Here is a 22,216-nt window from a genome sequence, read left to right on the forward strand (position 1 = left end):
TCACAGTGAGTTAATGTCAATTTCCATTAGAACTCATCCGTGTCACATTGACCAATTTTACCACCAGCAAATGATTTCAGGTGAGAATGAAAACTGAATAATGATCATTTCATTTGTCTTTAAAACCTTTATTGAATAAAGACAATGAAGTAGGATGCTAGGGCTTTGGCTATGTAAGTTTAAAAGGTTGATTTTTATGACGATATTTTTCAGCCATCTTAAAAGCTGGATGGACAGCAAATCTTTTCCTCTCAATTATGCAAAAGCAACTGATCAAACAGTGCTGGTTTCATTAAACATGCCCACCATCCCCTTGGGATCACCTATTTTCTGCCAGAGAACTTTCCTTCTCTTTTGAAATAAGTAAAAAAGAACAAGGATAAGTGATGACTTTTAAATCAGCAAATTTGCTTTTGCTCTTCTGTCTCTAATTTGTTACTGAATTGAGGTAATACATTTCTTTATTGTTCAATAACAGAGAGAACCAAAGGACCCCAGTGCAGTTTTGTAGTTGAAGCAGAAAAGTTTTGCAACTCTACACAGGGGAAAGAAGAGAAGAAACAGATAAATCTACACTGGTCACTCTCAGAGAAAGGGAGACTCAATCAAACGCATTACTGCTTACTTAGAGAGGAAAATAGGCCTCAGTGCAGCACTGAAAGGCAAGTTTTAAGCGTGAAGGTAAATGATCGGCTCAGAGCAGCGCAACAGCAGGTAAGTGAATGTTGTCAGAGGGTCTTCTGTATTCTTACTAATGGCCATTTTGACTTGCCATTGGTACCTACTAGGTCATTGTCCTTGAGGCGTGTAGTGGTCTGTAATGTCCAGAGAGGCAAGAGTTTTCCAACACCCAGCATTCTCTGAGGCAGCTAGGTCAGATATATGAATTTCAGGAGAGAAGCAGAATATACCAGAAAATCTGAGATACAGCCTATGTATTCATGAGTTTTCAAATGCCTGTTCCACTTGTGCTTTGTCCCTTTAATGACATTTTTCAATTTTATTTCTGTTTTGTATACATGTTTCATTTTTATTTTATTAAAATTCTTTCTTTTTTCATTCCTCTTTTCTTATATCAATGCTTCAAATTTTTCCAGTCTTTTTCCTCTTTTCTGTCCTCTGTGGCACAAAAGAAAAAAGGTAGAGCTTTGACATTTTACTTCCTACTGGAATTTTCTACAACATTTAACTTTATGCAGAAGCACAGGGTTGTCTAAGTAACTAATAGGGTTCACGGCAGTAGCGAAGAAAATCAAGTCTATTATATAAGATATATTTCTGTTTTCATCAAAATTAACCAATTATTCCCCAAAAAATATATGATTAAGGTCCAGTCAGTATTGTCAGATTGTGTGTGTTGTAGTTTATAAAATTGCATTTTTACTCTGTATTTTACTTTCTAAAATATTTTCATTGCATATATTGATGGGCTATAACTAGGAACCATGGCAAATGTTTTAAGCTATAAGACAACTGAAATAAAAATGTGATTACAAAAATGAAAATCAAACCCCCTGTACTGGGTTGAATGTTAGCCCCCCAAAAGATATGCTCAGGTGCCAATGCCAGAATTTATTAATGTTAGCTATTTTGGAAATAGGGTCTTTTTAGGTGTAATTAAATTAAGGATCTTGAGAAGATATTCCTGGATTATATGGGTAGGTAGGGCCTAAACAGTATACAATGACACGTGTCCTTATAAGAAACACACAGACAAGAGAGAAGACACAGGCACACGGAGGCAGACTGGAGTGATGTGGTCTGAAGCCAAGGAATACCTACAGTCACGAGAGGGTGGAAGAGGCAAGGAAGCCTTCTCCCCTAGAGCCCTCAGTGTGGCATGCTGATTTTAGATTTACAGCCTCCTGAATTGTGAGAGAATAAATTTTGTTGTTTTAAGCCACCCAATTTGTGGTAATTTCTTATGGCAGTCATAGGACAATAATACAACTTCCAAAAGATATATAATATCAAAACCCACTGAATGAATTTTTAAGAGATACATATAAATATATGGAGATCTTTTTATAGATTGAAATAAGCATTTTCATTTTATAGTTATTTATAGGTTTTTCTTGAAGCACGTTTGCACCCACATTATTTCCTTTGATGCTATATATACAAATTTTCTTCAAGTTCTATTTGTGATTATCTAGCCTCACTGCAATGAGTAAAATAGGGAAGCAGGTCTCTGTGGGAGTGGGAAATTTCCCACAGAAAACAGATATGCTTCTTTCTCCTCAGAAAATAAGAATGAAATCATATTGAGGATATTTGCATTAATTTTGAGTTTATTACACCTTAAAATTTTTAGATGAGTCAGAAAGGAAACAATGTTTTGATTTTGAGGCAATACATAATTGTGAATTGCTAATTATTTTTTAAAAATTGATCCAATGAGTAAAATAAAGCATTTTAACTCTGTCCTTGAGGCCTAACCCAATCCCAGCATTCCTGGTTCTCTTTACTGCTCACATTTTTTTCTTTTATTTGGTCCATTTATTATCTACTATTACTAATATGTGTCTGTTAACATTGCTAATTGTTACATATTTTGTTAACTGTCAGCCCTACCTGAATACAAGCTCCAAGAGGGTGGAGATCTGTGTGTTCTGTCCCCTCATGGGTCACCTGGAACAACTCAAGGTCAGTGCTCAACATGTACTGAATAAACGGATAAATGATTTACTCCATTCTCCTCTGCCAAGGTCTAGGGAGAAATGAGCCCCAACCAATGCAGCTGAAGAGAGGGAGAAATGAGGATGATTGTTTCTGAAGATCAAGAACACATGAGGAAAAGAAAAAAAAAAAAAAAAAAAAAAAAAAAAAGAATGCAGAGGAGGGGAAATTAAAATTGAGAAGACTTGTCACAGCCAGTGGGTGCTGGACACCAACATTTTTTTACTTTTTATTAAGGTATAGTTGATGTACATTATTATATAAATTTCAGAAGCACAGCATAATGATTCACAATTTTTAAAGGCTATACTCCATTTATAGTTATTATAAAATATTGAGGGCCTCCCTGGTGGCGCAGTGGTTGAGAGTCCGCCTGCCAATGCAGGGGATACGGGTTCGTGCCCCGGTCCGGGAGGATCCCACATGCCGCGGAGCGGCTGGGCCCGTGAGCCGTGGGCGCTGAGCTTGCGCATCCGGCAACGGGAAAGGCCACGACAGTGAGAGGCCCACATATTGCAAAAAAAAAAAAAAAAAAATATTGACTACATCCCCTGTGTTGTATAATATATCCTTGTAGCTTATTGATTTATACACAACAGTTTGTACCTCTTCATTCCCTACCCTTATCTTTCCCCTCCCCCTCTTCCCTCTCCCTACTGGTAACCACTAGTTTGTTCCCTATATCTGTGAGTCTGTTTCTTTTATGTTATACTCACTGGTTTGTTTTTTAGATCCCCCATATAAGTGATACTATACAGTATTTGTCTTTCTCACTCTGATTTATTTCACTTAGCATAATACCCTCCAAGTCCATCTATGTTGTTGCAAGTGGCAAAATTTCATTCTTTATTAAGGCCAGGTAGTATTCCATTGTATATCTATACCACATCTTATTTACCCAATCTGTTGATGGACGCTTAGCTTGCTTCCGTACCTTGGCAGTTATAAATAATGCTGCTATAAACGTTGGGGTCCATATACCTTTTTGAATTAGTGCTTTCATTTCTTCTGATGTATACCCAAAAGTGGAATTGCTAGGTCATATGGAAAGTTCTATTTTTAGTTTTTTGAGAAACCTCCATGCTGCTTTCCACAGTGTCTGCACTAATCTACATTCCTATCAAAAGCATAAGACAGCTCCCTTTTCTCCAAATTCTCACCAACATGTTATTTGGGTTAGTTTTGATGTTAGTCATTCTGACAGGTGTGAAGCCATCTGCTCCTGGACTTTTGTTTGTTGGGAGTTTTTAAATCACTGATTCAATTTCATTACTGGTAATCAGTCTGTTCACATTTTCTATTTCTTCCTGGTTCACTCTTGAGAGATTGTACATTACTAGGAATTTGTCCATTTCTTCTAGGTCCATTTTATTGGCTTATATTTGCTCTTAGCTGCACATCAAGATAGTCTCTTATGATTCTTAGTATTTCTGTGGTGTCAGCTGTAACTTCACCTTTTTCATTTCCATTTTTATTGATTTGGGAATCTCTTTTTCTCTTGATGAGTCTGGCTAAAGGTTTATCAATTTTGTTTATCTTTTCAAAGAACCAGCTTTTAGTTTCTTTGATCTTTTATACTGTTTTCTTAGTCTCTATTTCATTTATTTCTGTTCTTATCTTTATGATTTCTTTCCTTCTACTAGCTTTGGGGTTTTTGTTGTTGTTCTTGTTGTTATTCTTTTTCTAGCTCCTTTAGGTACCTTGTTAGGTTGTTTTTTGAGATTTTTCTTCTTTCCTGAGGTAAGCTTGTTATTGCAATAAGCTTCCCTCTTAGAACTATTTTTGCTGTGTCCCATAGATTTTGGATTGATGTTTTCATTTGTCTCCACATACTTTTTTATTCCCTCTTTAATTTCTTCAGTGTTCCACTGGTTCCTTAGCTTCTTATTGTTTAGCTTCCATGTGTTTGTGTTTTTTTGCAGTTTTTTTCTTGTGGTTGATTTCTCATCTCATAGTGTTGTGGTCAGAAAAGATGGTTAATATGATTCCATTTTCTTAAATTTACCAAGTCTTGTTTTGTGGCCAAGCATGTGATCTATCCTGAAGAATGTTCCATGTGCACTTGAAAAGAATGTGCATTCTGCTGCTTTGGGGTAGAATCTTCTATATATTTCTATTAAGTCCATCTAGTCTAATGTGTCATTCAAGGCCAGCGTTACCTTTTTGATTTTGTTTGGATGGTCTGTCCATTGTTGTAAGTGGGATGTTAAAGTTCCCTACTATTATTGTGTTACTGTCAATTTCTCCCTTTATGTCTGTTAATATTTGCTTTATGTATTTAGGTGCTCCTATGTTGGGTGTAAATGTATTTATAATTGTTATATCTTTTACTTGGATTGATCCCTTGATTATTATGTAATGTCTTTCTTTGTCTCTTGTAACAGTCTTTACTTTAAACTCTATTTTATCTCATATAAGTATTGCCACCCCAGCTTTCTTTTGATTTCCATTTGCATGGAATACATTTTACTATCCACTCACTTTCAGTCAGTGTGTGTCTTTATATCTTAAGTGAGTCTCTTGTAGGCAGCATATATACAAGTCTTGTTTTTGTATCCATTCAGTCACTCTATGTCTTTTAACTGGACCATTTAGTCCATTTACATTTAACGTAATTATTGAAATATATGTTCTTATTGCCATTTTGTTGTTTGGGGGTTGTTTTGTAGGTCTCTTTTGTTCCTTTCTTCTTTCATTCTCTTCTCTTTTGACTTGATGACTATCTTCAGTGTTATGTTTGGATTCCTTTTTCTTTTTTTCTGTGAACCTACTGTATTACAGGTTTTTGTTTGTGGTTACCATGAGGTTTCATATATATGTAGAAGTTTTAAGTTGCTGATCTCTTTTTTCAAAAACATTTTAAGAACTCTGTATTTGTCCTCTCCTCCCCTCATGATTACTGTTTTTGATATCATATTTTACATCTTATTTTGTTGTGTGTCCCTTCTTACTGTGGGACTTTTGTCTTTTAACCTTCCTATTGTCTTTGTGTGTGGGTAATTTATTACCTTTACTGTGTGTTTGCCTTTCCTGTTGAGCTTTTTCCTTTTGTGCTCTTCATGTTTTAAGTTGGGGGCTTGTCTTTTTCACTATAGAATTTGCTTTAACATTTCCTGTTAAAGCTGGTTGGCAGTGCTGAACTCTTTTAGTTTTTGCTAGTAAAGCTTTTGATCTCTTCATCAAATCTGAGAGCCTTACTGGGTATTCTTGGCTGTAGGCTTTTCCCTTTCATCACTTTAAATATGTCATGCCACTCCCTTCTGGTCTGCAGATTTTCTGCTGAAAAGTCAGCTGACTTATGGGAGTTCCCTTGTATGTTACTTGTTGCTTTTCCCTTGCTGCTTTTAATAGTCTCTCTCTATTTGTAATTTTTGCCATTTTAATTATAAAATGTCTTAGTGTGTTTGTTCCTCTTTGAGTTAATCCTGTATTTTGACTCTCTGCACTTCCTGGACTTGGATGACTGTTTCCTTTCCCAGGTTAGGAAATTTTTCAGCTACTATGTCTTCAAATATGTCCTTAGTCCCTTTCTCTGTCTCTTCTCCTTCTGGGACCCTTATAATGTGAATATTACTGCTTGATGTTGTCCCAGAGATCTCTTAAACTGTCCTCACTTCCTTTCATTCTTTTCTCTTTATTCTGTTCAGCAACAGAGATTTCCACTACTCTGTCTTCCAGCTTGCTGAGCTGTTTCTCTGCAACATTTACTATACTGTTATTTTCTTTTAATGTATTTTTAATTTCACTTATTGTATTCTTCATCTCTAGTTATTCTTATTTTCTAACTCTTTGTTAAAAACTACTAACTTCTCACTCTGTGCACCCATTCTTCTCCCAAGTTCTCTGATCACCTTTAAGATCACTACTCTGAACTCTTTTTTCAGCAGATTGCTTATCTTCACTTCACTTAGTTCTTCTGGAGTTTTATCTTGTTCCTTCATTTGGAACATGTTCCTATGTTGCCTCATTTTGCCTAGGTTGCTGTTTTTATTTTTATTGGTTGGTTACATTTCCCAACCTTGGAGAAGTGGTCTTTTGTAGGGGATGTTCTATGTGTCCCAGCAGCACACTCCCCTCTAACTACCAAAGCTATATATACTCTAGGGATGCCCCCTTTGAGGGCTGTGTGGATACTTCTGTTGTGCAGGTTATGTGGGTGGGCTGGTAGGTTTGGGTGGTCCCCAGTCCAGTTGATTGCCAAACCCTGCCTTGTGTGGCAGCTGCTGGCAGCTGGCTGGCAGGACCAGGTCATGAAGTGGCTGACTGAAGAACCCTAAGGGGGTTCTGGGGCTGGTGCTGGCATACTGGTAGGCAGATTCAGTGTTCAGGACACTTGGGGGCTGTTGCCCACCCACTGGTGGGTGAAGCCAGGTCCTGGGGCTAGTGTCAGCCTACTGCTGGGCAAAGCCAGGTCCTGGAGTCTGGTTGCAGGGTCCAAGGGTCCTAGAGCTGGTATCAGATTGCTGGTGGGTGGGGCCAGTTCCTGACATAGTTGGGTGCAGGGCCAGGGTGTCCTGAAGCTTGTGTAGGCCTGGCAGTGAGTAAGGGCAGGGCCCACCTGGGCCCAGTGCAGAATCTGGCCTGCTATTGGGTTGGCCAGGTCCACAGGCTGTGGGGCTTCAGTTTTCTTGTAGCTGGTGTCTACCCCCTGGTGGGTGAGACCAATCCCACGACTAGAGCAGGCTCACTGGTGGGCAGGGCCAGGGCCCAGCCTGTCTCAGGGTAGGCTCTGGCCTGTTAGTGGGTGGGTTGGGTCCACTGTAGCCACTCACCTTTTTTTTTTTTTTTTTTTTTTTTTTGCGGTACGCGGGCCTCTCACTGTTGTGGCCTCTCCCGTTGCGGAGCACAGGCTCCGGACGCGCAGGCTCAGCAGCCATGGCTCACGGGCCCAGCCGCTCTGCGGCATGTGGGATCCTCCCAGACAGGGGCACGAACCCGTGTGCCTTGCATCAGCAGGCAGACTCTCAACCACTGCGCCACCAGGGAAGCTCCCCACTTTTATCACAATGATTCTGTTATTATGATAGCCCCTTAAGAGTAAGCAGAACATTAAAATATTGGTGGCTGGGGCTTCCCTGGTGGCACAGTGGTTGAGGGTCCGCCTGCCGATGCAGGGGATAGGGGTTCGTGCCCCGGTCCGGGAGGATCCCACATGCCGCGGAGCGGCTGGGCCCGTGAGCCATGGCCACTGAGCCTGCGCCTCCGGAGCCTGTGCTCCGCAGCGGGAGAGGCCATGACAGTAAGAGGCCCGCGAATCGCAAAAAAAAAAAAAAAAAAAAAAAATTGGTGGTTGGAATAAATCATGACCCCCTAAAGGGTTGATAATACTGTGTTCAGGGCTTCCCTGGTGGCGCAGTGGTTGAGAGTCTGCCTGCCGATGCAGGGGACACAGGTTCGTGCCCCGGTCTGGGAAGATCCCACATGCCGCGGAGCGGCTGGGCCCGTGAGCCATGGCCTCTGAGCCTGCGCATCCGGAGCCTGTACTCCGCAACGGGAGAGGCCACAACAGTGAGAGGCCCGCATACCACAAAAGAAAAACAAAACAAATACTGTGTTCAAAATCATCCACATCTTTTTTTCAAAGATTCTTAGAAAACCCAGAGTGATAAGGGGGAATGTGTAACTGCTGCTTTGCCTTTTGTTACTACTGTGTCCACAGCACCACCCCTCCCACTACAGGGCTCTTGCCTTTTTTTGAAGTGATGCTTTGAGTTGACTGATGTGTGAAATATAAAGGGGGATTGAGCTCGTCCTTATCTTCTCATTCAATTCCTAAAACCATTCTGTAGTTTGTTCCTACAAAACTTTAGCTGAGGGGACAAATATCATTCCCATGTTACAGGTATGAAGCTGAGGTGAGCTATATAAGGGACTTACACAATATTACCCAGGGAGGTAGTTTCGTTGTGGGTCCACAAATTTTCAATTCTGACTTTTCAATTCTTTGTCTCCCCTGTATTATTCTTTTATCAGGATCTAACTTTTAACTCACTAATTCTGTGAGATGGATTCTATCTGTCCTTTATCCTTTCATTCAGAAATATAGCTGAACAGAGGATATAATCAGGGAATTTGGGTATCAGCATTCTTGGGTTTGAATTTAAATCTGACACTTAATAGTTATATGATTTTGAGAAAATTACACAGGCTCTCACTCCCTTTCCACATCTGTAAAATATGGATAATAAAAGACCATTAGGGCTTCCCCAGTGGCGCAGTGGTTGAGAGTCCGCCTGCTGATGCGGGTTCGTGCCCCAGTCCAGGAGTATCCCACATGCCGCGGAGCAGCTGGGCCCGTGAGCCATGGCCGCTGAGCCTGCGCGTCCCGAGCCTGTGCTCTTCAACAGGAGAGACCACAACAGTGAGAGGCCCACATACCACAAAAAATTAATAATAATAATAATAGACCATTAGACTTTATTATTGTTTCCCAAGTCTTTGTTGTTTTAAAATTTATTCACATATTTATCATCTTCTGTATTTATTACTTCTTGAATATCAAATCTTCCTTCTCAGATCACTTTCCTTCTGTCTGAAGCATGTTCTTTAAAATTTATTTTGCTGCGAATGTTCTGATGGCAATCTTTTAGTTTTTACTTGTCATCTCTTGCTCTTGAAGAAATTTCCACTGCTCATGGAATACTGGTTTGAGAGATATTTTCTTTCAGCACACTGAAGATATGATGGCTCCATCTTCTGGTTTCCGCTACCACATATCTGAAGACAGCTGTCAGTCTAACCACTGCACCATTAGAGCAAATCTGCTTCACTCTGGCTCCTCCTCTAAGATCTCTTCTTGTTGGGCATTCTGCAATTTCCCTATGTGTGTATAGGGGTGGGTATTTTTTGTTTATCTTCCTGGAGTTTTGTTGAGCTTCTTAAATTGGTAGTTTTGTGATTTCATCTGTCCTGGGTTTGTTTGGGTTTTTTTACATTATATCTTCAAATAACTTCTCTGTCATATTATTTCTTCCCTACTTCTAGAACTAAAATTACATGTTTGTTAAATCTTCTTACTCTGTTCTTCATATATCAACACTTTTCCCATTTTATCTTTCTTTCCCTCTTTTTATTATATTCTTTCTTTCTATCTGTCATCTAGTTCACTAATTCCGTACTTAATCTGTGTAATAATTGTCCACCAAGTTCTGATTTCAATTACTCAGGTTTTAATTTCTAAAATTTTTATTGAGTTATTTTTCAAATATCCTTGATCATTCTTTATTGTTTCTTACTTGCTGCACATATTTTAAGCTTGGATTTTATGTCATTAAGCATAACCTTCAGTCATTTGAAAGTCTCTGTATAATTCTATTACCGAAAATTTTCTGGATCAGTTTCTTTTGCCACTTGCTGGCTTTTGTTCATGGTGCCTCATTTCTTTCTATCCTTAGTTATTTTTGCTACTCCTCTGAGAGAGAGAGAGAGAGAGAGAGAGAGAGAGAGAGAGAGAGAGAGAGAGAGAAGAAGACTGAGATATAAGGGAGAGTTTTCCAGAGAGGATTTTTTTTAAAAAAAATAGAGTGTAAATTGAGACAGCAAATCCTCATGGGGGCATTTTGTGGTTTCAAATCCTTGGCAATATTCCTTACTCATCCTCTCCTGCTTTGGGTCAAGACAGTTATTTTCAATGTAATCCTCTAAAAGGACAGGATGTAGATTTGATCTAAATCCACCCTGAGAGCACTGTCCTTCTGGATCTCAGATAACTGAAAATATTATCCCCTAATGTATACTTTTGGTATGAACCTAGGCAATGAAATCCAAAGCACAGATTTATCAGATATGTAAATGCCTAAGGACAAAAACAAGCATCCTTATTCTGTTTACTCCCTGGATTCTTTCACTCAATTCCTAGCATGAAAAATATTTTACCCTCTTGAGATAACACTGATACTTAAAAGACTTTTTAAACATATACTGCATTTTAGAATATTGTTTTTTAGCAGGCAAGTCTATGCAGGCATCTAGCCCACCATGTTATTAAAATGGGCATTAAAATGAAAATAGTACTCTGAAATCTTAATTGTTTTATTAAATAACATTATGCAAGAAAGCTCAGGGTTTGGCAAAGAATAAGCACATGATTCATGTTAAGAGTTGTTACTGTCCAAGAAATTTTGACATTTACCTTAAGTTGAATATGAACTGGAATGTTAGAACTCTCCTTAATCTTTAATGTAGCAGTTATGCTCTCTTCTGAATAGTAGGTATAGAAAGCACTGAGTTCTTTATCTTTTTCTAAGAGTTACAAACAAAATGGCACAATCTCAGGCAGAAATATACCTATGCCCAAGATTACATGTTACTGATGCATTTCTTTCAGTGTTCATAATTTTAGCTCTTTAGCTACATAACTTTTCTCCTTTTTTCTTTGGAAAATGCTCTGGAAATGTACCCACTTGCCCTGTATGTTAGTCACCTTAGGCTGCCATAACAAACTACCATACTAGGTGTCCTATTTAATAGAAATTTAATTTCTCACAGTTCTGGAGGCAGGAAGTCCAAGATCAGGGAGCGAGCCAGCATGGTCAGTTTCTGGCAACAGCTCTATTCCTGGCTTGCAGATGGTCATATTCTCACTGTGTTTTAACATGGTAGGGAGTAGGGTCAAGGAAAGAAAGATCTTCTTTTCCTTCTCTTTTTTCCTTCTCCTTCTTCATCTTGTTTTTCTTCTTCTAAGACCAGGGTCCTATCAGATTAGGGCCCTACATTATGACTGCATTTAATTTTACCTCCTAAACACTCTATCTCCAGATAAAATCACATTGGTGTTAGGGCATAAACATATGATTTTGGAGGAAACAATTTAGTCCATAGCACCCTGCTTCTTTGTGAAAAGTATGAAGAAATGTGAATCTTTGTGCAAAGTATGAAGAAATGTGAATCTAAGTCACTCAGCCTGTAATATATTTCTTCTCAATCTATCAATGTGTAAGATATTAGTAAGTAACATGGATTTTACCAATTTGACACATCCATCTGTTTGACACAATATACTATTGAAGATGTATATCTTTAAACCACTAAGTTAAATATTCCATAATTCTTAACTCACTATTCCACAACTCCTTTTCTGGACCAGTGTGTCAGTGATAATTGGTCACATGAGTTTCTAAATGAAATTATAGGGGAAAGAACTGAAAATGGAAATACAAACACTGATATAAAAATTAAGCCCTCCTTGGCAAGTATATACAATGGAGAAAAGACAGTCTCTTCAGCAAGTGTTGTTGGTAAAGTTGGACAGCCACATGTTAATCAATGGAGTCAGAACACACCCTCTCACCATACACAAAAATAAACTCAAAATGGTTTAAAGACTTAAATACAAAATGTGACACCATAAAACTCCTAGAATAGAGCATAGGCAAAACATTCTCTGACATAAATCTTACCAATGTTTTCTTAGGTCAGTCTCTCAAAGAAATAAAAGTAAAAGCAAAAATAAACAAATGGGACATAATCAAACTTACAAGCCTTTGTACAGCAGAGGAAACCATAAACAAAACGAAAAGACAACCTACAGACTGGGAGAAAATGTTTGCAAATGATATGACCGACAAGGGCTTAATTTCTAAAATATGCAAATAGCTCATACAACTCAACAACAAAAAGACAAATAACCCAATCAAAAACTGGGCAGAAGACCTAAATAGACATTTCTCCAAATAAGACATACAGATGGCCAACAGGCACATGAAAAGATGCTCAACATCACTAATTATTAGAGAAATGCAAATCAAAACTATAATGAGGTATCACCTCACACCAGTCAGAATGGCCATCATTAAAAATTCTATAAATATCAAATGCTGGAGAGGGTGTGGAGAGAAGGGAACCCTCTTGCACTGCTGGTGGGAATGTAAATTGATACAGCCACTAAGGAAAATAGTACAGATGTTCCTCAAAAAACTAAAAATAGAGGTGCCATATGATCCCAGCAATCCTACTCCTGGGTGTATATCTGGACAAAACTCTAGTTTGAAAAGATACCTGCACTCCTATGTTCATAGCAGCACTATTCATAATAGCTAAGACATGGAAATAACATAAATGTCCATGGACAGATGAATGAATAAAGGAGATATGGTATATATATATACAATGGAATATTATTCAGGCATAAAGGTAAATGAAGTAATACCATTTGCAGCAACATGGATCGGCCCAGAGATTATTATACTAAGTGACGTAAGTCAGACAGAGAAAGACAAATACCATACTATATCACTTATATCTGGAATCTAAAATATGACACAAATGAACTTATCTACAAAACAGAAACAGACTCACAGACATGGAGAACAGACTTGTATTTGCCAAGGGGGAGGGGGTGGGGGAGGGATGGGTTGGGAGTTTGGGATTAGCAGATGCAAACTATTACATATAGAATGGATAAATGACAAGGTCCTACTGTATAGCACAGGGAACCCTATTCAATATCCTGTGGTAAACCATAATGGAAAAGAATATGAAAAAGAATGTGTGTGTGTGTGTGTGCATGTGTATATAAAACTGAGTCACTCTGCTGTACAGGAGAAATTAACACAACATTATAAATCAACTATACTTCAATCAAATAAAGGTTTTAAAAATCAAGCCCTCCTTGACAGAATTAGAAAGTCAACAATACCAGATAGAAAAATGAGTTTTTAGAAAATATTAAAATTAAGCTACTTACATGTGTGGAATATATAATGATAGCCAGATACCCATATAAGTGTAACTAATGCATATTCAGGGCCATGGGATGGCTATTCCAGAGAGAGTTTATAAATGAAGGTATATATATATGACAGAGTGATCCATTTTGAAGCAAGATGTTGTAAAGGGCTAAACATAAACTTTGGATGTGAATATACCTGAATTTGTAGCCTGGACTTACTATAAAATTTAGCTATGAAACATTGAATAGCTTACTCATAGTTTTTTGTCTGAAATACTGCAACTAACCACTAGAGATAATATCTAAGTCTGATATTACTGAATGAATTGAATTAAATAAGAAAACACAAAACCAGGTATATAAGAAGTGGCTTTAAAATATATTTAGGTCATATTCAGTCTTAGTTTTTTAATCTTTAAAATGCTGATATTATCCCTGGTTTTGATTTCCTGAATACATGAAATTATTTCTGTATTTAGTCTAATGGCTAGCACAAAGTAAGTATACAAATGCTGCATTTTTACCTTTCTTATTTTTCCTTCAATTGACTAGTTAATTAAAATTGATCACTAATAAAAAAAATTATAGAAAGAAAAGAAAGGCAAAGACACGACATTGGTAAGGCCTTACACTAAAATTTTAAATATAAAGGGAAACAAGCAAGAAAGTTAAAGAATTCATAAAGGCAAGAGAAGAAAATCAGATGAAAACAACATATGAGAAGTTGAAGAAGCAGAGTTTATGAATAAGGGGCAGTCAGCAACATTAAGGCCAACAGAGAAATACAAATGTGAGTGCTAAGAAAAGGGTATTGATTTTGCAATTTGAAATTTACTGGTTTCTTTGAAGAACAGTTTCAACAGAATAGTAGAAAAGGAAATCATATTGTGTGGAATTGATGAAAAAATGAGAAGTAATGACATGGTGATAAAAGAATCAAAAAAGAGTGTGTGATTGCCTAAGGGCTAGAGAAAGCAAGATGAAATGGATTTTTTCCCCATTAATAAGAAAAAAATGTTTTAAATGTTTATGGAATGTTGTTAGTGAAACCGATTGATTTAAGAGTGAGGGAAGTAAGGCAATAAGGAAGGGAGGGATCAAGAGCACAGGTGAAGGCACCTATGTAGGAAAGAAGGCACACACTTTTCTTTAATACAGGCAGAAATGAAAAGAAATGGAAGAATGATATGGCGGAGTTTTGAAAAGTCAAAGACGTGGTTATAGGAAGATATTTTTACAGGGAAGGGATAGCTGCAGAAGTACACCCTGGATGACTGATTTTTTTTTTTTTTTTCCTGTGAGGTAGGAGGTAAATTCATCTCTAATAGGGTAAAAAAGCAATGCTTTCTGATATGGAAGCTCATGGAAACTAGCAAACAACACCCAATTGATCTTGGTATTTCAGCAAATAGGAGAGTGGTTGCATACTTAGCATTCAAAAATAATTGCTGTATTTGGGTCTTGAAGAGAATAGAAATGGTTTGGAAGAGTCAAAATGAGAAAGCAAAAAACAAAAAAGAAAAACAACAAAAAAAGAGGAATTAATTGAAGACATAAACACACAATTGAAGAGTTTCACTGGCAGCTCAGTTGAAGTTAGAGAACATAAATTTGGAGTGAACCAAGTCTTAGAAGATAAGTCCTACTTTAAATCCTAAGGGAAGCTTGGTAATGAAATCCATTAAGAATACACTACCCAATTGAAAACTGAAAAGGAGATTAGGGAAGACAAATGTAATTACTCGAATTGTAATTTGGTCAAGACACCAAGGTTAATAACATTCCTCCTTTTTCAAAAGTTGCCATGAATTTTTTAATACCTTATAATGGCCAGTGTCACAATTTTCATTCCCTATACAAGAGATGAACTCTTTGATATGCATTTTTTAAATGTTACGCATGTATATTAAGGATATGTATTCACCATTACACATGCACATACATTTACGCCTATACAAATATTAGAGAATGAATTTTTTAATTAGGTAAAGCGCTTGAAGAGAAAACAGCTGCCTCTTTCCATTCCAAATCTGACAAGAAGTTGTGATTAAAACTGTGATCTATCATAATAAAGGTGGAAATCATTTCTGAGTTACAATATTGTTTAGGAGTTAAGAATATGGTCATTAGATAGACCTTAGTGCAAGCCGGACTCTGCCCCTGTCAAGTTACGTATCATCTATAAACTTATCTACTAACTGTAAAACAGAGACATGAATCCATATTGTATCACAGGGATTTTGAATAATAAGATAAAGCACATAGAATGCTTAACACAGAGAGTAAATTCTCAATAAATATAAATTATTATATTACCTGTTAACAGTTTTAATGCAATGCTTCTTTGATCCCAAGTATTGATATGTGAACAAGCAACTGTGGAAAGCAAGGTTCATAAAATACCATCACTCTTTGGTAATGTCAGAATATGGAACAACCATCTGCCTTATATATTTATTATGCTAAACTTTTCTGTTATACATGTATCTTTCTTGGTGCAAATTCTGACCTATTTGCATTTGTAAATGATCTATTTTATAAAGGAATTTTATCATTTGTTTAATTTTGATGACAATGTTCAAATGGTACTAAGCATTAAATCTACATAACAGTACAGTGAATCTTCATTATCTCTTCAGAAGGTGTCTCTTCTCTTTTAAGTATTCTTGTACTTGCCAAATATATATTCCTAAAAATATGAGAAAGCTTTAAAAAATTAAATAAAATTACATTTATGAAATATATATATCATGTTACTTGTATAAATTTCACTGATTAGTTATTATACTTAACAATTATTTCTTACATTAATATGATAATTCAATTCTATGCTCACTCATGGAACCTGGTTTTAATATTAAATAAAATACATGAAATGAAAGAAAACTAACTTTCTAGCATTATTTTTAAAAAGTTACTGGATGGGGCTTCCCTGGTGGCGCAGTGGTTGAGAGTCCGCCTGCCAATGCAGGGGACACGGGTTCGTGTCCTGGTCTGGGAAGATCCCACATGCCGCGGAGCGGCTGGGCCCGTGAGCCATGGCTGCTGGGCCTGCGCGACCGGAGCCTGTGCTCCGCGACGGGAGAGGCCACAGCGGTGAGAGGCCCGCGTACCGCAAAAAAAAAAAAAAAAAAAGTTACTGGATGAAATATGTATAAACAATATTAAACAACATAACATTGCCATTACCCTTTCCTCCTAAAGTACCTTTAGAAAAAAGTGAGAGGAAGTGTTTAAGAAATAGAGCATAATCTATGTCTTTATCAAGTTAAAGCTCATATCCAAATATTTTACTGACAAAACTTAGTTTAAACAAAAAGGCATTTCATTAGTCCCAATAAATCTGGGAGATAGAGTTACCTTAGGGATTACTGAATCTGTGTGTGTGTGTGTGTTTCTTTTATCTGCTTAGCTTCTCCTCCTTTTCTGCACTATTTATCTCTGTGTGTTGATCTTAATCTCTACTACTGAAGAATTGAAGAAAATGACCGAAAACAGATTTAAACTTACACCAACTCAGTTTGAGAACTACTGAATAAAAAAACTATAGTTCCCAAATCCTTTTTACAAAATCCTTGAGATCTACTTGTCTTTGGTTTTGTGTCCAAATTCTGAGCTAATTACTACGACCAGGATTAACGGAACATTTACTGCTCACATATGTCACGTGTCCACCTATATGTTGACAGGAGCTGGAAAACTGTGATTAGTAACCACATAGACCAGAACCCCATTGACAGAAAAGAGATAGCCCCCAGAGCAGAAGGAGTGCTATGGCCAGAAGAATGGAAGGAGGACTGTTGTGCAAATAAAACGAGCAGCTAAGTTAACTTTGTGATAAGATTCCATTAAATCAATAAAGAAAAAGTGGAGTTACAGAAAATACTGAATAAAAATAAATATGCTCTGCACAATGGATTAGGCACTGGAGTGTAGGCCCTTTGTTAACTTTGTGTAGGACTTTGTTCAAATCGTTGCCATTCTCTATAACTTAGTCTCTTCAATTTATTATATAAAACTAGGAGACTGAACGAATCTCTATGGCACCTAATAGAGTAAAAACATTTTAGCTTTTAATAAGCTAACAAATGTGTTTCCTGGGTATTATCAATTTAAAGGAAAGCAGTAGCTGAAAGTAGATAGATACTTGGCTTTGGGGTCAGATAGATCTATAAGTCAAACCCATCACTGAGCAATTATATCAACTAGTACAAAGAAGCGGTTTCCACAATGGTGGTGGGGAGATAGTAATATCCTCTACCTCCTAAGAGTTGTAACGAATACATGTGATAACTGCAGTGCCTGCCATGGAAAGACCCCTTAATAAATGTCAAGTTCTTTTTTTATTACTGTCATTATTATTTTTTATTTTTATACCCCTCAGAAAAGATTTTTTCACATTTCTCATTGGGTACATGTTTAAACACTTGACATTTTTGTTTGAATATAGAAAACTTAAAAAATCGTCCTTCCACCAATTCCTGTGTTCCTTTGGTGATGAGTCCAAGTGAAGTGTTTTTTAAAATAACCCACAGTAGCACTTGGAATTTAGTAAAAATCCAAGGTTCAATTCCATCTAGAGTATTTGGAATAAAATGTTTTCTAGTCATACTAATTATGGGGCCATAGAAAGCAACTATGATGCTGCCTATTTCTCTCTGCTCCCCTGTCTCAGTAGACAGGGACATGGGAAAAGCAGAACGGTCATCAATAGACACTCCTCCATAGAATTATGCTATTAAAAGAAATTCTCATCAGAAAATGACACTTAATTGACACGAAAAGTTAAATACTGTTTTATGCTAAGTGGCCATCACCAGTGTTTTTAAGAGCTAATTAAAGAAAAGCACATTTCTTTTTTAAAAAGCACTTGTTAAACACACTAAATTCAAAATGATCTTTAGGTAATTGCAGAAAAAGGAATGGAGAACTGCCCCACAATTTGTATTATATACCCTGATGCAAGGTTCTGACTATTTTATTGGTGATCAGCATGGGATGTGAATGTCATTGAATTCAAAAGAGGAACCAAGGAGTAAAAAAAAAGAGTGAATAAATGAATGAATACCAGATCACAATTGCTTGTTTTTTCAATTCTCAGTGAGTAGGATTGATGACTTCCTTCAAATTCTTGCTTTGTGTTTATTTTCAATATACATATTTAAGTGTAAAGATATAAATTTAATTATATATTAACAGATACACCATATAAGTATTTTGGTTGAAATCAACATTTATCCAAAACCAAGACCAAAGGCAAATATCTCCATCATAGAACAAACTGTATGAACTCTGTTTTATAAGAGTAAATCTAAAATGAAAATCAAAGAAAACAAGAAAGTGAGGACAATTCAAGAAGTCTAAACATATCAAGTGTTAGTGAAGTGAGCACAGGAAAACAGGAACACACTTTTTTTGCTTGTAAAATTGTAAATTGTTAAAACCCACCCTGGAGGACAATGTGGTAATATCTGGTGAATGCCTTATCACCTGGGAATTCCATGCTTATGTATGGACCCTAGAGAAATACTTGCATGTGTGTACTAGATAGGGTGTACAAGGATGTTTACCATAGCAATGTTTGCAGCAAAAATTAGAAAAAATAAACCACAGTTATTCATATGATAGATTAATTTAGAGCTGTAGAACACACTGGCAAATCTCAGAAATATATTGAGTGAAAAGAGCAGAATGTTAAACTTATACAGTCACATTTGCAAGTATATTATGAAATACAGGTAAGACATATACGACATGAAGACACGTAGCCAAGGATTAACTAAAAATACAATAGTTACCTTTGGAGGGCAATAGAGGCTCATGGGATTGCAGAAAGGAGTGAAAATTCAACTTTACTTTTAATAATAATTGTATAAAATTTTGAAACAAAAATGACAGGATGAAGAGTAAACAAGTATATATACTATGTTATCTCAGTTATTTTCTATGTTTTAAAAAACCTTCAAATAAAACTCAAGGAACTTCATAGTAAGTTCACCTTTCTAGTATTGTAAAAAAAATGTAATACGACTGTTCAGAGCCTCTACTTATCACTAATTCCAGTATTTGCAAATGTTTAAGTCTCCAAATTAAATGAAGAGTAATACACACCCATTTTTTTTAAATGCTGCTGTTTCTTTCTATCAGGTTTAGGGAAAAAAATCTTAATTTAAAAATAAAGCTCAACTTCTTATATGACTCAAATGTGACCGATACTATGTCTGTGTATGTGTGATTAAGAGAAAGACAGGAACTGAAGATGTAGACATAGCAAAGGAATGACTTATAAGTTTTTGAATATTGAAACCACTAATCTTTAAAATTTAAAACACTAATTTAAGATTGTATTGCGTCTTTTATATTTTTTCTGAAGAACAATGAGCATACTGGTGGTTTTTTAACGTTTTTTAATAACACTGATGCTGAGATGCTGCACAGACACTTTATTTTGTATATTGAGATATTTCTTTGTCACTTTTTTGTTGACGATTCTCCAGCATTATGCATTATATAGCTGGGCAAACACAAAGGCGAGAGTAGCTTGGGACTCCTACATGTTCCTGGAGAGAATCTGTCGTTTCTTACACTTTATTCACGTATATTCGAAAGAGAACCTATAGGTTCATAAGAAATTCTGACTTTCTTCTTAAATGTATTACATCATGAAAATGTTCATGCTGTCACTATTTTGAAAATTAGTATCCAGAAAGCATGAAATGTGATCTTGAACATCCTGTTACCTACCGACTATTGAATAAGCAACAATATACACCACATATAGCTATCCTTAACAGTAAGTTTTTTCTATTCCAAAATAGTCCCCATATTCAATAATGTCCCTCAAATACTTCATATATTGGTAAATACTGTTTAGACAATATTATTGTTGACCCCCCTCCCACTTCCACTACAATAGTAACTTCATCCCAACTTTTAATCTTAAAATCTAGGAAGTTCCAGATGTTATACTCTGAGGGAAAAAAAAAGCCAGCAGATGATAAAATTATAAACTCAGTATTTCTATGGCTATAAAAACAGACATGTTAAGCTATATTAGGATAGATTACTGCCTAATCAGTGATTACCAAGCTCGCTCAAAAATGTTTTGGATTCTTTATTAGATAGTAACCCTTCTCCACTGTTCTAAAAGTTTAGTAAAAACTGCTGCTCATGGAGTCAATTCTTCTTAAGAGCGACTGGGTGGTGTGCAGTAGGGTGATCCACTGTGGAAACAGAACAGCATATGCATTTGGTGACATACACTCTGGAGATGAGTTTGGTGGGATAGGTTTATTGGATCCGGAGAAGTTCAGGGGAAATTTAAACCTCCACCCAAAATCCCTAGAGATACTGGGAGGTAAGGTGGACCTTCACCTTAGGAGAAATAGGCATTCAAGACAATTTTATACAGAGCTTAAAAGTTCTGTCTACTTAAGCAAGACAAGGACTTGGGGGGCATCCAGATGGCTCAGATCTCAGTTTTATTTATTACATTAAAATGCTTTGGTCTTTAAATTGTAAGTTGTTTGTTTTTTGTTTTTTGGGGGTTTTTTTGCAATACGCGGGCCTCTCACTGCTGTGGCCTCTCCCATTGTGGAGCACAGGCTCTGGATGTGCAGGCTCAGCGGCCATGGCTCACAGGCCCAGCCGCTCCGCGGCATGTGGGATCCTCCCGGACCGGGGCACGAACCCGTGTCCCCTGCATCGGCAGGCGGACTCTCAACCACTGCGCCACCAGGGAAGCCCAAATTATAAGTATTTTACATGGGAAATCTTGTCCCAATCTTCCCTATTTTACAATGAACCAGCAACTCTAGAAGGATGTAACCAGTTTAAAAGCATGGATGCTTTCTACCTATGCTACCACATTGTCTTTGACTAACATGAAATCTCAGGAAAGCCATGTTCATATGTAGGCAAAAGGAAATTTCTCCTATCGTGTTGACTGAAATAGTCCAAGGAAAGTCCCACTGAGAAAATACAATTTCCTACATCTAAGTGCTACAGTGCTTAAAACTGAAGAGTCATTTATTTGGGCTTATCATAGTCCTCTGTAGGGAATCTATGTTAAACTGTAAATACCCTTGGATGGTAAAAGAAAAAGCACAAGGATGAAACAGGCAGGCAGTCATATCCCTACACAATAAACAACTAGGCCATCAGAAGAGACATGGGTTGACCACATTAAGGATTTAACATGACAAAAATACATATATGGATGATATACTCAATGGTTTCTTAAAGTCCTCTTATCCCATTGCCAATTTGAAGCAGAAAAATGAAAAAATCAATTAGAATGGAACTGATAGTTACTCAAATACAGAGATTAAAACAACCTAAATAATTGCAAGAATGAGTTGACTGTGGACTTTGATATAAAAACAAAACAAATCACTGGATTCTTCAATTCTGGAAAGTGAAGAGGGACCATATTAAACACTATGTGAATTTGTGTATTACTGTTTCAGGTACTCATGTTTTCTTTCATCAAGCACCAAAATAAAAGTAGAAGGCAGAGCTCCTTAGAATTAGATAAGGAAGAATTACGATAAACAAAAGGATATATTACCATAAGGAAGAGCTGTTGTAGTCATAAATACAAATGAAAACTAAATAACTTGGGCAAATTAATGAATGTCTGAATGACAAATTACCAGTCAATATATAAAACCTTTGAAACAACTGCAGGATTTCCTGGACAGGACGGGCCTCAAGGGTAATTTCGAAATCATTTTTGACAAAAAAAACTGTGGAGAAAATTAATGTTAACACATATAGCAATTCTCATACCCTTACAATTAGCCAACAAACTAGGATTCCTCCTTTTATGAAAGACTAAGCATTGTAAACGGAATCAAAATCCTGCTG

The sequence above is a fragment of the Lipotes vexillifer genome, unplaced genomic scaffold (assembly GCF_000442215.2).
Source record: "Lipotes vexillifer unplaced genomic scaffold, Lipotes_vexillifer_v1.1 scaffold896, whole genome shotgun sequence".
NCBI lineage: Eukaryota > Metazoa > Chordata > Mammalia > Artiodactyla > Lipotidae > Lipotes > Lipotes vexillifer.